The sequence below is a fragment of the Phyllostomus discolor genome, chromosome X (genome assembly GCF_004126475.2).
Source record: "Phyllostomus discolor isolate MPI-MPIP mPhyDis1 chromosome X, mPhyDis1.pri.v3, whole genome shotgun sequence".
Classification (NCBI taxonomy): Eukaryota; Metazoa; Chordata; class Mammalia; order Chiroptera; family Phyllostomidae; genus Phyllostomus; species Phyllostomus discolor.
The window spans coordinates 84,188,585-84,204,650 of NC_050198.1; the positions used below are offsets into that span (position 1 = coordinate 84,188,585).

The window sequence follows — 16,066 nt, forward strand, 5'->3', positions numbered from 1 at the left end:
ATAACTATACTATAACAGACATAAGCATACATTAAGGATGCAAGGAAAATTTTATTCTTGACTTTTATTCAGAATATGAAAACTATATAATACCAGTTACTAAGAAAATTAATGTTCTGCATATGGTCAGTGTACTGAAGTCGAGTAAGTCAGACCTGGGTCCTTGTCAAAATATAGGAGATCCATAAACTTCCCAATTGCACCTTTGTCTATAGCTCTCTGTGGATATAAAAGTGGTTTTATGTTGGAGGTGGGAACAGTGGCCAGGAGACAGGGAAGATGCAGCTGGGCAAAGAGCTAACTAGGTCTGCTCTGTGAATGATTAACAGTCTAACAAATAGACATGTGAAAATGAAAGTACTGTTTGAAGGGGCAAATTTTAAAATGGGACCTGGGAGGGTAGATACTCAAGAGGGTGTTAAGAACATGCAGATAGAAATAAACAAGTTTAATGTGGACACTGGACTTTGAGCCATTGAGTTTCTACAAAATGATTTGTACAAAGGGGTAAGGTTTTTCTGTTTCAGTATCTTTAAGATCAGAGCTACGTACAGATTGTTATTTGTAAAAGTCATATAGAGCCATAAAAAGAAGTGAAGTACTGCTACTGCTACAACACAAATGAACCTTGGAAACGTTATCCTAAGAAGCCAGGCATGAAGGGTCACATATTGTATGATTCCATTTCGATGAAATGTCCAGAATAGGCATGTCCAGAATGACAGAATGCAGCTGAGTAGTTTCCAGAGGCTGCAGGGTGGGGAATGAGAAGTGACTGTTTACAGGTATGGTGCTTCTGTTTGAGGTGATGAAAACATCTGAAATTAGATAGTGGTGATGGTTATACAACTTGAATATTCTAAAACCCATAAATTATACAATTTGAAAGGATGAATTTTACCTCAATTTATAAAAAAAGTAATATGTACTCCTTGTACAAAATTAAAATATGCAAAGGTATATGAAGCAAAACCTGAAAAATTCCCCTTTCTCCACAACCCTACTTCTCGGTAGTTGATGTGTGTCCTTCTAAATGCTTGTATACATATATAACTTAAGCACTATTTTAGCATAAATAGGATCATGCTGTATCTACAGTCCCATATCTTGGTTTTTGTTTGTTTGTTTGTTTGTTTGTTTTTCCTTGAATGGCTCTACAAGGTGTCAGTACAGGTAGATTTCTCACATTCTGTTTAGCGGCTCCACAGTATCACCATGTATGGATTAACTGGAATCGTTCTATGTCTCACATATATCCTCATGTTCTTATGTAATTTCTTAGGCTGAAGTTCCAGAAGTGCAGAGTGTGTACATTTAAAGTTTTGATCCAAAAAATTGTACCAATTTAAATAAGTCCCATCTGTAGGGATTAAGCTTCCCTGCTTCCCTATTCCAAAGGTGTGCTTTTCAATGAAAAGAGGTATGGTATCTTTAAAAACAACAACAAAAAACATCATATACATTCTATAGAAAATTTGATGGGGTTTTGATCTTTTGATGGGGTTATAAAGATCATATAGGCTACATGTCGAAGTGAAATATGAATTATTTGAGAAACTAGAGGTTTTATTTCATGTGTGAAAAGGTTAAGTCAAAAGATTTTGTTTCATATGTATTAATAACAGTAGTAGTGGTGAATCATTTCCCTTACTTCTGCTTTCTGAAAGGTAACAGATTGCTCGTAGCATTCACTGTTTCCAGATAAATCTGCTTCTCCAAGTATCCAAGGTCATATATTCAGTGCACTTGAAGGGGTCATGTACCATTTTTGTTAAAGAGTTCCTATGACCTTTAATTGTTGTCATGCTTCTTCCAAAGTCATGACTGTGTCTAACAACTAGTCAGTTACATGAAAACAAGATAAAACCATTGAACTTTCTACTTTTCTTTTTTTTTAAAGATTTTATTTATTTATTTTTAGGGAGGGAGGGAGAGAGAGAGAGACAGAGAGACAGAGAGAGAGAGACATCAATGTGTGGTTGCTGGGGGTTATGGCCTGCAACCCAGGAATGTACCCTGGCTGGGAATCGAACCTGGGACACTTTGGTTCCCAGCCTGCGCTCAATCCACTGAGCTACGCCAGCCAGGACTTCTACTTTTCAACTAGTTGTTTCATCCTTGCATGAATAAAATCTAAGACTAACCAGAAAAATTGAGTTGATATACACTTTATGCTTTTCAATAATCTGCTAGAAAATGAGTTGTTTTTTTTTTTTTTTTCATTCAAGAATCTCAAGCAACAATTACCTGCATGTCTGAAAAGAAATTGTTGGTAAAATGATGCAAATATTCAGTCAGGCTGGTCAGTCAACATGAAAGTTTCTAAATAAAGAATAAAGTGAATGTAGTCAAGGATAATTTTTTGCCACATGAAAATTAGCTTTTTCAAATTCTCAAAATCACGTTTGGTGCTAATTATGTATTATAACACTAGCCAAACAACTGTTCTATTTAAAAGGATTTGTCAGATGTATAACATTACAAAAATAATTTTAATGTGCCAGTAACTCAACCTTTAATCATGTTTCCTTGTACTCTATTTTCATATGTTTATGAAATAATTAAGTCTTTAAGGAAGGGCAACCAAACAGGATGATTACATTAGAGAGTTCTTTTTGTAACTTCAAACTACAGGGGTCGTGGAGATTGCTGCTCTTTTCATTTCAGAGATTAGCCAGATTATTTAACAAAGGCTTATTTTCAAACATTGCTGATCCTTAAACCCAATAGGCTTATGTTCTATGTTTAGTATTGATTTAGTATTACAAGGAAACAGTAATTCTTTGGACCTTGGTCTCATGTTCTCGGTTAGAGAGCAAGCACAAAAGATAAGCATTTTCTTAAAAGTTTGCAGATCCAAGAGCTGGAATTTTGGCATTATCTTCAGATACAAATATCTTTCTGGACCTCCCATAGAAGAGTTGTTTTTAAGCATTGCAACCTATCCCATTTGCCCAAACTGCTTAGGAGGCCCTCCAGTATGCTCGGGGTGGGGGCTGGGGCACAGGGAGAGCTGTTAAAGAAAACATGCTGCTTATGAAAAAGGCTTGACAGATTTTCTTTCCTTTGGGAAGAGGAAGGGTAGGAAAGAGAAGATTTAGGCAGCCTTTACATTTAGTCACTGGGGTCACTCCATTCCATGAAACTTGGAAATGCAACCAGCTGTTTGTAGACCACTTCCTAGAAAGATTGACACAAAAATTCATACATTCACATCTTTATTATTTTTACTTTGATGCCCCTTCCTGAAACTCTTTCCATAATTTCCATTATACTGCGTCTTTAAGACCACACTTTTCCTGACTCCTTTCCTTACCCCGATGTAACTATTCCACAGTGTTCTGGTCTTTGCCATCTTTGTTTTTTTATTATTATTATTTTTGCATTTGAAACAAAACTTTTATTGGAATTATTAAGTCACCTTAAAAATCTAAAATATAAGTATTTTTTGTTTCTAAAAAAGGAAAAGAATTATTTTCCAATATCACTCACTATACATTAAGCTTTTATCTTGTTTAATTTTTGTATATAAATCATGAGTTACATGTTTACTATTTCACGTGATACCTGTGTTAATATATTTATACAACCCTAATTCCATATTCACTGATATATACAATTGTATGATTATAATGACCATCAGTCTGATACTCAATCTGCCACCTTATATTGCTCTCACATATCACCACGATCTATTGCTACAACTGTTGCATGTGTGCCCTACTGAGAGCCCCAGTCCCTATCCACAGTCTGGTCTACCCAGTAAGGCTCCATGCTGAGTCTCTACTATTCTGGATATTTTTACCCAGACTGCTGGATCTCAAGCTTGAGTGTCAAACCAAACGGTCCTGATCTAGGGGGTGGGGGTATAACAGGACTAACTGGTAAAGGAAAAAAAATACAATAAAAATATAAAAATAAATTGTCCTCACATGAATTTTATCTCTTTGTTAATGACACCATCAGTCAACAGGGCTACAATTGGTCTGCTTAGATCTTGATGTCTACTTGCCTGAGTTCCTCAGAATCTGTTATTCTGTCTTTTAGATCCATCCTCTCTATTCTTACTACTGATAAACTACTTTGGATTCCACTGTTTGATTTTCTTTAACATTTTGCCCAGATTCACTTTGTACCCATGTTTATCAGACTCTTAGTTCCTTCATTTTCTTTAGTGAGCAGTTCTTGGCCTTACTTTCTACTCGGGTTGGATAAAATGGTTAATCACTTCCATTACCTCTTGACACAATTGGCCTCAACTTACCACTTAATTCTCTTATACTTCTTACCTCTCTTGTACCTAGAGTTCACCCCACACTTAAATCTGGGGAAGATGGCCTGCTAGAGGAAACCACAACACTGCGGACTGATGCCACCACATACACTGATGTTTAGTCTCAAGTTACCCACATCAATCTTAAATCTTTTTTTATTTGTCCTTCCCAGTATACTTAGAAACTATGAAAACAAGCATATGGGGGAAGAGGATTATAAGGAGACTAAATGGTGATGGGAAAAGTACAGTAAAGATTAAATTTAAAAAATAAGCATATGGACTCTAGGTTTTGGTGACCTTGGTTCGGATTCCATGTAACCTTGAATAAGGTACTGAATCTCCACTTCCATGATCTCATCTTTGAAGTGCAGGTTAAAATAGTGTTCACACATAGACTTGTAAGGGTTAAAGGAGGAAACAGATTTAAGACTCTCCCATCCCCTGATACAGTGTACAGTTCTAATGCTCTAGTTTTACCATATTTCTCTCATGATTTTCTTAAAAGTCAAGTCACTTTGCTATACCTCTGCTTCTCAACTGCACTAAAACCCCTCCAGCAAAGTTCACTGGTTACTGCTGCTGCTAAAGCCAATGTGTGCTTTTTAGTTCTCACTTGACTGGGATCTATTGTTCCAGATAGTCCAGGCACTGTCACGTGAATCTCTGCTAATCTGTTTTCACAAATGACTGAAGAATAAGAGTTACATCGGATGACAGGACCAAGACTGAAAAGTCCTTCCATCAGCTGGGACTCTGCAAAGATAATCTACCTACCTTCTCCCCACTCACAGAGATTTAATAGGGGTCTGTGCAAAATCTGGTCTTTCTTTGGCAAAGGAAAGAGATATAAGGGCAGGGTGAACTGTAGGCATCAGAGAGGTAAAAAGGTGGAAGAGGAGGGGGACAAGTAGGAAGCTGAGGCCAGTGGTGTGAGGAGGTAATAGAGTTGATTAACCAGCTTATGAAAAATGCAACTCAAAGCTTTAAGCACATCAGAAAGCAAAATGCATTTATGTACATAGATATACACATATAATTCTTTAGTAGAAAAAAAAATAAAACAAGGCATATGCCTACTTACAAAAACTACAAAAATCACCAGAGGTAATGGTGAGGCCAAAAGCTGGGGAATTGTCAAAAATTCAAGCCCCATTTCCAGATGGAGCCAGGCTGCAGACAGCTGAACAAGGGCCACATGGGAGCAATGTGAGATGGGGAAAGCAAGGCTTTGTGTTCTGAAAGATCTAGGATTGAATCCTAGTTTGCCACTAGTAAGCAGTTAACTCTGAGCAAGTTTCCCTCCAACTCAGCCTCATCCCCCACCCCATCTGTCAAAATAAGGATAGTGTCTCTTAAGCCACTGTATTTTTCTTAAAAAGCAAATGAGATAAAGTGATTTTAAGTGAAATTAGCTGGTTTGTGGTAGGTAACTGCTTTTTGTTCCTTCTTTAAAACAGAAAAGTAATACCTATTCCCTTTCCCACACAGTGATCCTTCAGATATAAAAACAAAACTATACTGTCACTTTTTAAAGGTTTCTATATTTTTATTATTCATGGAATTGATAAAATACCAAAATTATAAAGTCTAGATAAGTAAAAATAAAAACTTGAAGGTTTGTTTTTCTTTAAGATTTTATTTATTTATTTTAGAGAGGGGAAGGGAGGGAGAAAGAGGGAAAGAGGCATCAATGTGTGGTTGCCTCTCATGCACTCCCTACTGGGGACCTGGCCAGCAAACCAGGCATGTGCCTGGACTGGGAATTGAACCAGTGACCCTTTGGTTCGCAGGCCAGCACTCAATCCACTGAGCTACACCAGACAGGGCTAAAAACAAAAATTTCAAATCTCCCATAATCCAACTGTTGGTCACCATTAAGTGTTTTTATAAGCTTTTCAAAGGTTTCTATGCATATATGTAAATTATATAAGATGGCTCATATATGACTAAATTGTATTTTTTTCATGGAAGAATTGAAACTATCTTCAAGTCAGTAAATATACTCTATCATTCTTATTGGTTGTATAATGGTCCATTTTGTGGCTGTACTATAGTTTCTTTAACCATTTCCATACCGTTTGACATTTAGCTATTTCCAGGGTTGGTTGTTGCTATTAGTTTGCTATTGCAAATGTTTCTGCTCTAAATCATGAAGAAACAGCAGAGAACCTGAGATTGGAGACTATTCCACAAAACAACTAGTCTGTATGCTTCAAAAAAGTTGGTGTGTTATAAAACAAAGAAAGGCTGCCCTGGCTACTGTGGCTTGGTTTGGAGCGTTGACCCATAGCCAAAAGGTGTGGGGTTTGATTCCCCATCAGGGTACAAGCCTAGGTTGCTGGTTCATTCCCCGACCCTGAGTGGTGTGTATGATCTCCCATGGGGGGTGCATATGGGAGCCACCAATCGATGGCATCGATGTTTCTTTTCCTTCTGAAAGCAATGAAAACGTGTCCTTGGGTGATAATTTTTTTAAAAAAAAAAAGGCTGAAGAACTGTTCCAGATTAAAGGTAACTAAAGAGTCATGACAACTAAAAGTAGTGGACAATTCTGAATTGGATACTGGTTTGGGGGTGGGGGAAACAAGAATGTTTTTTTCTTTCTGAACCAGTGAAAAAAGGTCACAGCTTATACCTGGCTTCTTGCCCTTGCCTGATGGGAGCCTGGGAGGCTACACTTCCTGTTTTACCAGGTAGCCGTTGATACTAGGAACAAGGGACATAATTGTTGTTCCCCGTTTCAGGGCAGGACTACTGCAGTTCTTTCCTCTAGAGCAGGGGTGTCAAACTCATTTTCGCTGAGGGCCACATCAGCCTTGCAGTTGCCCTCAAAGAGCCGAGTTTAATTTCAACTCCCTAACAGCTAAGGAGTAGTTATGTTTATACAGTCCTAAAATTATTTCAGCCCTGTGAAGGCAACCACGAGTCTGATGTGGCCCCCAGTAAAAATGAGTTTGACATCCCTGCCCTAGAGGGTCAGGCCAGGGCTACGCTTCAATTCCTCCCTTACAAGTTTTTCTTTAAGAGCATCCCCACCCCCCAAAAAACCCAAATCTGATAATTGAAGTAACCTCCCAGTAAGGGAAAGAGTTACCATTTTGGTTTCAAAATTTAGATTTAGGTTGGCAGTCCACTGCTAATGAATTCTGGAGCACTTGCATATATCCCAGTGGCATTGATACAGCTTACTCAACTGAGGGTTCAAGTGGAGCAAGAAAAAAAGAGAGCTTTGTCTATGCGTGTCAGAAAATAGAACATGAAAAACAACTCCTGTAAGATTCTAAGACAACTGCAACTAGATTGCTCAACAAGTTGACTCAGTCCTGTTGCATTTTCCACTTCGAGTAGTGGTTCAGTTTCATGAAGTCATCTGCCTCTGGACCAAAGTAGTCCTGGAAATCCTGACTCTTAGGTGCACTGGAACAGCCCATCCATTCTGTGTACCTGGTAGCAGTATCAAGTCACACCAGGAAGCCTGCTTCTAATAGAGCCCTTCCTACCAAGGCTCTAGGCCACTCTTAGTCATCATTCCTTCCAGGAGACCCACCGTAGCCCAAAGCTGTCCTATGGAACTTTGTACAGTGATGGAAATGTTCTGTGTGTGTGTGTTATCTAATACAGCAGCCATTAGCAACAAGTGGCTATTGAGCATTTGCAATGTGGCTAGTGGGACTGAGGAACAAACTTTTGTATTTTATTTAATTTTAATTCATTTAAACTTAGATTTAAATAGTCATGTGTGATAGTGGCTATTATATTGGACAGCACAGCTCTATCTAATTTATAGCAGGAACCTTTAGGCAAGTGTGAGTGGGGAGCAGAGACCACCTGTTGAAAGATGGAATAGTTCTGTTTCACTTATTTTAGTAACCAAAAGTATCCGAATAGAGGTAAGTGGAACACCTTATTAGGAAATAGTACACAAGTTTGTGGACCTACTTGTAACTATTTACTTCATGTATGATAACCCTGAGGTAAGATCATATTATAAACAGAGAACATCTTGTTAAATCATCAAGAGTACTGAAGAGTCACCATGTTAGCCCTTACAAATGGACATGAATATGGCGCTACCGTCCTCAAAAAGACACAACTTCCTATAGGCATACTTGACCCATACAGAGTTAACCTAAAGTAACTTAAGACAATTTACTATTGAGATCATTAGAAGTATATGAAGCAGCCCTGGCTGGTGTGGCTCAGTGGATTGAGTGTGGGCCTGTGAACCAAAGGGTTGCTGGTTTAGTTCCCAGTCAGGGCACATGCCTGGGTTGCGGGACAGGTCCCCAGTTGGGGACAGGTGAGGGGCAACCACACAGTGATGTTTCTCTCCCTCTCTTTCTCCTTCCCTTCCCCTCTCTAAATAAATAAAATATTTTTGAAAATATATGAAGCATACCTATCATGCCTCATTATTTCTAACACACTCCTCCCTCACCCCTTTTGTGTGTGACGTCACATCGTAGGTCAAGAGATGAGGGAGAGAGCCATTGGTGCTCGAGGCCATCTAAGAGAGGGCTAAGGATGGTTTGGGTGTAAGATACTTTGTCAGTTTTATTATTCTGAATCTGGGACCTGATCCTTGAAAAGAGCAACATCATTAGAAAGAGATGTCAGCATACAGAGAATCTCAAAGAGTCACAGCCTTAGCTATATTAATAACCACAGTGCCAATGCTTTCTGAAAACCACAATAGAAGGAGACATAATTAGGGATTTTAGGTGCTCTAGAAGCAAGGAACTCTTACTCTTTGTTTTATTTGCTAATTTTTTTACAGTTGTATATAGTAGAAACATTCAAATGCAGCACATGAGCAGGAAAGTTGGCAGACCTTTTTGATACTACACATTTATGTTTTCTGAGGCAACACCTCTGCTTTCTGTATAGAAAGTATTGCCTCACATTGAGAACAAGCTATACTATGCATAGTTTTTAATGAGCTACTAATTCTGCAATATTATACATAGGGCTTTATTTTCAAAACGAATTTAACATACCTTAATATACATATTTCAATATTAAGTATGTAAATTTATATTAAAAATATTTTACTTCTTTTTAGGGGAAGGGAGGGAGAAATAAAGGGAGAGAAATATCAATGTGTCATCGCCTCTCATGTGCCTCCCACCAGGAATCTGGCTTGCAACCCAGGCATGTAAATTGGGAATCGAACCAGCGACCCCTTCGTTCATAGGCTGGTGCTCAATCCACTGAGCCACACCAGCCAGGGCTAAGTGTACAAATTTAAACATACATAAACTACTAAAAGATTATGGATGGGATTATTTAAATTTTAAATTTAATTTAAAAGCCATAAATACTCTTAAATAGCTTATAAGACACTTGGTTTTTTACCATTGTGACTTAAATGTTATAGCCTAATGCCCAGAGCTTGGCTTCTAATACCGGTTACCAATGAAAGGAGCCAGAGCTTTTTGGAAAAATGGCAGATTCCAAGGCTAGGGCAGAGAAAGTACAAGATCAGCCTAGAGTATTGTGCAGTGCCAGAAATTAAGAAAATGCTCACAGAATGATATGGAAAGACAAAAAAGACACAGGAGCCAACATAGAGGGCCTCCCGATAGCCTCATCTTGGGCAATTTGAGCAACAAAGTAATAACTGCTATTAATAGTTCATTACCTGGGATAAAATTGGAATCCCTGAGTCCTTGACGTAAATAACCTAGTAAAAATGGGGAGAAGGGAAAAGTCTTCATTACAGTGGCTTTTCACTTAATAAATTAAGAGAGAATGACATTAATGGAAATTCAACATTAGATAAAGAGCCCAGTACAAGTTACCAGGCAAGAATCATCAATGGATGCTAAAATTAGTGGGTGAAAGTTTGATGAGGAACAGAATATTTAGATAGTCTCAAAGTAATATTCCTCCTAATCCCTATTACCTACAAAGGGGAAAATCATATCTTTATAGTGAAGAAACCTGGCAGATACCACCTTAACTACCGGAATCCAAATTATAGCATGTGTCTCCTAATACTAGGCACTATGAAGCACACAACCTCACTGTTGTATTTCTGGACCAAAGTGGAATGCCTGAAATTTAATGACTTGAGACAAACCAAAATTCAGGGAAGTTCTATAGAATAACTGGCCAGTGCCCTTCAAGAATGTCAAGGTCATAACAAAGACTAAGGAACTCTTCCAGAATGAAAGAGATTTATGGGAATTTAACATGCATTCCTGGATCAGATCCTGGTCCAGGAAAAGAACATTAATGAGAAAATTGGTCAAATTTAAATGAGTTCTATATTAATACTGTTACATCTGTGTTAATTTCCTGATTTTGATCATTATACTGGGTGTGGTTGTATTGAATTTAAACACTGGGGAAGGGTATACTGAAAACTTTGAAAGACAAAGCAAGAAGAAATAGGGAAGTAGGAGAATCAAGAGGCTGGTGTCCCAGAAGCCAAAGAAATAGATTTGAGAACAAAGTGATAAATCGTATCAAATGCAATACGAAGGACAGTTATATGAGGCCAAAAAATAGTGTCCATTGGATTTGGCAATATAGCAGTCAGTGGTGTTCTTTGTCAAAGCTGTTTTGATACAAGGGTGGGTACAGAAGACAGGCTGCAATGAGTGTGTTGAGAAAATTGGAGTGATAAAATAGACAGCAAGTATGGAGGGACTCCTCTGAGCCTGGAGAGGAAGAAGCAGTGCAGATGTAGATAGAAGGATACTGATGTGGTTCATGCCTGATTCCTTCCACCTCTTCATAAGTTAATGAGTTGAGTCTATCTTTCTAGAGTGAGGATGATGAGGTTGAGCGAGGACGAATGTTCAGGACACTACTGAGGGGAATAAGAGGGAAAATTTACCAAGGACTTCTAAAGAATTATAGAAGGGTATTTAGGGCCCAGTTAAGGTTTGGACTGTGAGAGTCTACAGAGGAACCAACCCCCATGGCTGTGGGAATTTTCTCCAGCAGCACTCTGGAGCCTAGTAGGGATAGACAAAACAGGCTGTGGGTGTGAGCCAGGGCGTGGTTTTGCCCTCTTAGCAGAACAGAATTACATGGGTATGAAGGACTTCCGGCTGTTGGTGAGAGAGGAGTTCAAGTGGGATCCAAACAACTGGGAAGTAAAGGAAGCCAGGAGCAGGGTGGTAGACTGGAGAGTTGGAGGTATCCCCTGAGTCTGAAGCACAATTATGCTAGGCAGGGTGGCCAACGAGAACTGGAGAGTAAGAAAATTTTGGTCAGAGATTGGGATACTGGAGTTTAAGTGCTACCATCAGCAGCATTGGAAAGCATCCCCCGCTCTAGCCCTATACCACTGTAGAGGGACTATACATTCCATTCCACTTGGCCCAAGTCAGTCCCAATTTATGTCTGTTATCCAGGCGTCTTGTCCAATTTAGCATTTATCCTAGGTTTTTCATTTTGCCATGAAGTGTAAGTATTAATAGTTGAATAGAAATAAGCCAGGATGGGTCTGTTGAAACATCCCTTTTTAGTTCCTGTTTGTGCCTTGGTTTCCTGCACAAGCTTGAGATGCACACACAGAGAATCAAGTTCTCACTTTAACACAGAGTTAAACCTAAGCAACAACCAGTGACAAGGCTTCTCCTTTTTCCTAATCCTTTGCATTACAACATAACTTAACACCTCCCTCTCAAGGACAGCATGCTGGGCATTCACTGATAAAGCAAGTGTACTCATGCTAGGAATTAGAGACAACACACTCATTCTTGTCTGGGGTGGGTGGAGGGGAGGAGTATTCACCATTGTGTCCCTTGCTGGACACTGGGTCTACCAGCTGGGTTTGCCCCTTGCCAAAGCCTGCCAGATACATCAAGATGCCAGACCAGCAGTCGCTAGGCCAGTGGATGTGAGAAAATACGTCCATTTATGTGTATGTAAGATGTATTCAAGAAATAGAGGCTGAGGAGTCCTGCCACAGAACATACAACCAGTGATAAGGCTTCTCCCTTTTCCTAATCTTTTCCATTACAACATAACTTAGCATCTACCCCTCTCAAGGACAGCATGCTGGGTGTTCAGTGATAAAGCAAGTGTACTCAGATGCTAGGAATTGGAGACAACAGACTTATGCTTGCCTGGGCTGGGTGAAGGGGAGGAGTATTCAGCAAGTAGTCTGAATGTTTTTGGTACAGTGGTTATGTCATTAATTATATTAATTATATGGTGCAAATGTACAATTCTTTATTTTTTAATTGCAACCCATCCTTTCAACATGTGAATTCAAAAACTGAAGTGCATAATTAATAAAAAATTAACACATCTACCACTCAAGGAAATTGATCATGAATGTATAACATAAACAAAAACATCTGTTGGCATATATCATTCACATGCATGGGGATATTGATATCACTGACCACATGAAAACCAGAAGACATAAATCTGTGGAGATTGACTCAGCATCTACCTCAAAGGTTTGTATTTATTTTAAGAAGACTGCCTAATGATGATGATTTAACGAGGTGCAGTTGCAGAGAGTATATATGCACATTGCTCTGTGAGTGCCTTCTGTTAGATAAAAAGACTTCTTCAAACTCACTTACTCATTTTTTACTTCAAGTTTCCTTGTACACAACAAAAAGTGAAGTGATGGCTTTTAATACATAGCTCTTTTAGCAGAACTTCACAAACACAGTTAAATGATACCACTTTTATATTAACATTAGGTGCTTAAAATAGAAAATCAGTTGTATTAGGGTTTTCCAGAGAAACAAAACAGGTGTGTGTGTATGGAGAGGGAAAAGGAGGGCGGGGGGAGAAAGAGAGAGAGAGTGAAAATTTGACTTATTTTAAGGAATTGGCTCACTTGATTGTGGAGGCTTGGCAAGTCCAAAGTCTGATGGGTTAGGCTGGCAGGCTGGAGAATCAGGGAGCTGCAGTTGGAGTCTAAAGGCAGTGTTCTGGCAGGGTTCCTTTTTCTTCAGGTGAGGTCAGCCTTTCTTCCACTCAGCCCTTCAAATGACTGGAGGAGGCCCACCCACATTATGGGACATAATCCGTTTTGCTTAAAGTCCACTGATTTAAATATTAATCTCATCAAAAGAAAACGGCTTCATGGAAACATCCAGAATAATGTTTGATCAAATATTTGGACACCATGGCCCAGCCAAGTTGACATAAAATTAACTATCACGTTAGTTAATTCCAATAATTGTTCAATTTTTAAAATCCAATTCAAGGAATAAAAGAAAAGCTTATGGAAATTCATTCTGATGGAGGTGAAACATATGCATTATACAGAAAACTACTGTAAATTTAGTTTTAAAATTTAACATTTAGGGTAAGTATTTTTGTGGTGATAATTTTTAACAGAAGTACAAATTTTGATGGTGCACAGGACCAGGGTAAAAACAAGGTTTTTTACTAAATGCAGAAACATGTGGAGGAGAAATATACTGACAATTGTTTGTGGTGCACAAATAATTCCTCTTGAGTCCAAACAAGTAAACTATGAAGTTGTTTGTAGAAAGGCAGGAATGAGGAAGGGGAATTTTGGGTTATACTGAATGCTTTCCTTATTTCTTCCTGCATGCAGATACTCCAGTACAGAACAATGGCATACCTACCATATTTCACAACCAAAATAGATCATTTTTAAACAAAAAAATGACACAGTGGGGTGGGGGCTGGGTGGAGGGGGCGAAGGAGGGAGGAAATGGGAGACATCTGTAATAGTGGCAACAATAAAAGATAAAAAATTATTTTGTTATATGATAATTTTTCTATAGTAATTAGTAAGAACCATTATCTTGATTTTTGTCTAGTTTTAAAACAAAATTTTAAAAGAATACGTTTCGATTTTAAATATATTTAGTAAAATATTTTATATATGAACCAGATGTTCACTAACCAAACAAAAGTATTATGTCTTGCAGGTTGCAGTCTTTGCTGTTTTAAATTTTAAACACAAACTAAGGCCCCAAACTGTCACACAGTATGACAGGATTGAAGAAAATAGTATTCTTCTCTGTCTTTATAATCACAGAGCTATCAATGTTTGTTTCAAATCTCTTTTAAAATACAGAAGTATGTGGTACTACAGGGGTTGGAGAAAAAACTGCAAGCCAGAAGCAAGCTGGAGAGGTTCTGAAGTGCTGGATACCTAACTTAGTAACAAATGTGGGTAGCTGAAACTGCGTGTGTCACATGCCAAATGTATACCCGGAAGTACTCTGAATTAACTTCTCAGTGGAATACATGTTTCTTAAAAAGATAACAAGAAAAATGTGCTGATATGAACTTCAAAGTCTATGCCCCAGAGAAATGCATTTTCTATGTTTACCAAAAGATATGTAAAATATGTTTATAGCAGCACCATTTGTAATAACCCAAACCTGTATATTGCCCATATATCCATCAACAGGGTGATCGATAAGCAGTATTAGAGGCCAGAAGGATAAGTAGAGGCAAAAATATGGAACACATAACATTGATATTATCACTTATTAAAGCAAGCACTGTGCTAGGCACTTTTGCATTCTTTTACTTAAGCTTCACCTGTGGTGGAGATATTATCTTTATTTGACATATGAGGAAAGTGAGGCACACAGAGGTGGATCCTGCCCAAGGTCATAACTCTAGTTAGTGATGAACTTAGAATTTGAACTCAGGTCTCAGTTCAAAGCCCACATGTACCTTTTCCTATTTATAGTCTGTTGCTTCTCCTTGATATAGGGAGAGCAGAGAAACTAAGGAAGTATGGAGTTCACACATTCGTACATGCTAAAATTAATAACTGCTACTGTTTCTAGAGCACCTACTATGTGGCATGTACTATGCTAGGTGCTTTCATGATGTTTCATAATTCTCATAATAACCCTTGACAGCAAGATTTATTATTCTCATTTTTTAGATGAAGAGGCTGAGACTCAGAGAAGTTCAATGACTTTCTCAGTTTCACAAGTCTGTGCCATCCCATATCCCTCAGTAGTCTTAATGGAGGCTACCAACTATGTGCTGGGCACTGTGGTGGGTGTTGGAGCTATATAAATGAGTATATTAGGACTGGAAGAACAGTTATTTGCTTACCTGACATATTTGAATGTAGGAAAAGATTTTTTTCCAGTTCCATATAGAGAATTGTGGAGGCAAAACTAAAGATCAGTAATAGTGATAGATCCCATTTATTAATTGGGATAATTATGCCTTGTCCTAAGGACAATTGCACTAAGGACAATTGTGCATTGTCCTAAGTGCAGTACCACATATAAAAATTATTTTAAGCCCTGGCTGGTGTTGCTCAGTGGACTGAGTGCTGGCCTGCAAACCGAAGAGTCGCTGGTTCAATTCCCAGTCAGGGCACATGCCTGGGTTGTGGGCCACATCCCCAGTTGCAAGAGGCAACCACACATTGATGTTTCTTTCCCTCTCTTTTTCCCTCCCTTTCCCTGTCTCTAAAACTAAATAAGTAAAATCTTAAAAAAATAAATAAATTGTTTTTAAAAGGTGCTGTACGATATAAACTGTAAACAACAGGCCAAAATGGAGTCATTTTTGCTAAGCCGCTAAGCCATACCACATAATGAAAACTTAATAACTAACATGATTTCAGTTTCAGCCTCTCTCAGAAATGAAATTTTAAACCAATCAGTCTAGAAAGTCCTGGCCACTGGGGAAATAAACTGCCTGATTAAACCCCCTGCCTTCTCCTAAGTGATGGTAACCTTGCCTGAAATAAACCATTCCTAATTTCTTAGTCCAACTCTCTGCCTATAAAAACCTTCAATTCTATACAACTCATTGGAGTGTCCTTCCAGTTGCTAGTGGAATGCTGCCTGTTTT

The 16,066-nt window shown here is 38.4% G+C and overlaps 1 long non-coding RNA gene across 1 annotated transcript; it reads right to left on the reverse strand.

Annotated features, from left to right (window-relative positions):
- Window positions 1-224: 224 nt before the first annotated feature.
- Window positions 225-13,235, reverse strand: LOC118498575. The gene is made up of 3 exons (XR_004901064.1): window positions 13,092-13,235; window positions 2,248-2,322; window positions 225-818 (listed from the first exon to the last, which is right to left on the reverse strand). It is a non-coding gene; the product is annotated as an uncharacterized LOC118498575 (long non-coding RNA).
- Window positions 13,236-16,066: the final 2,831 nt, after the last annotated feature.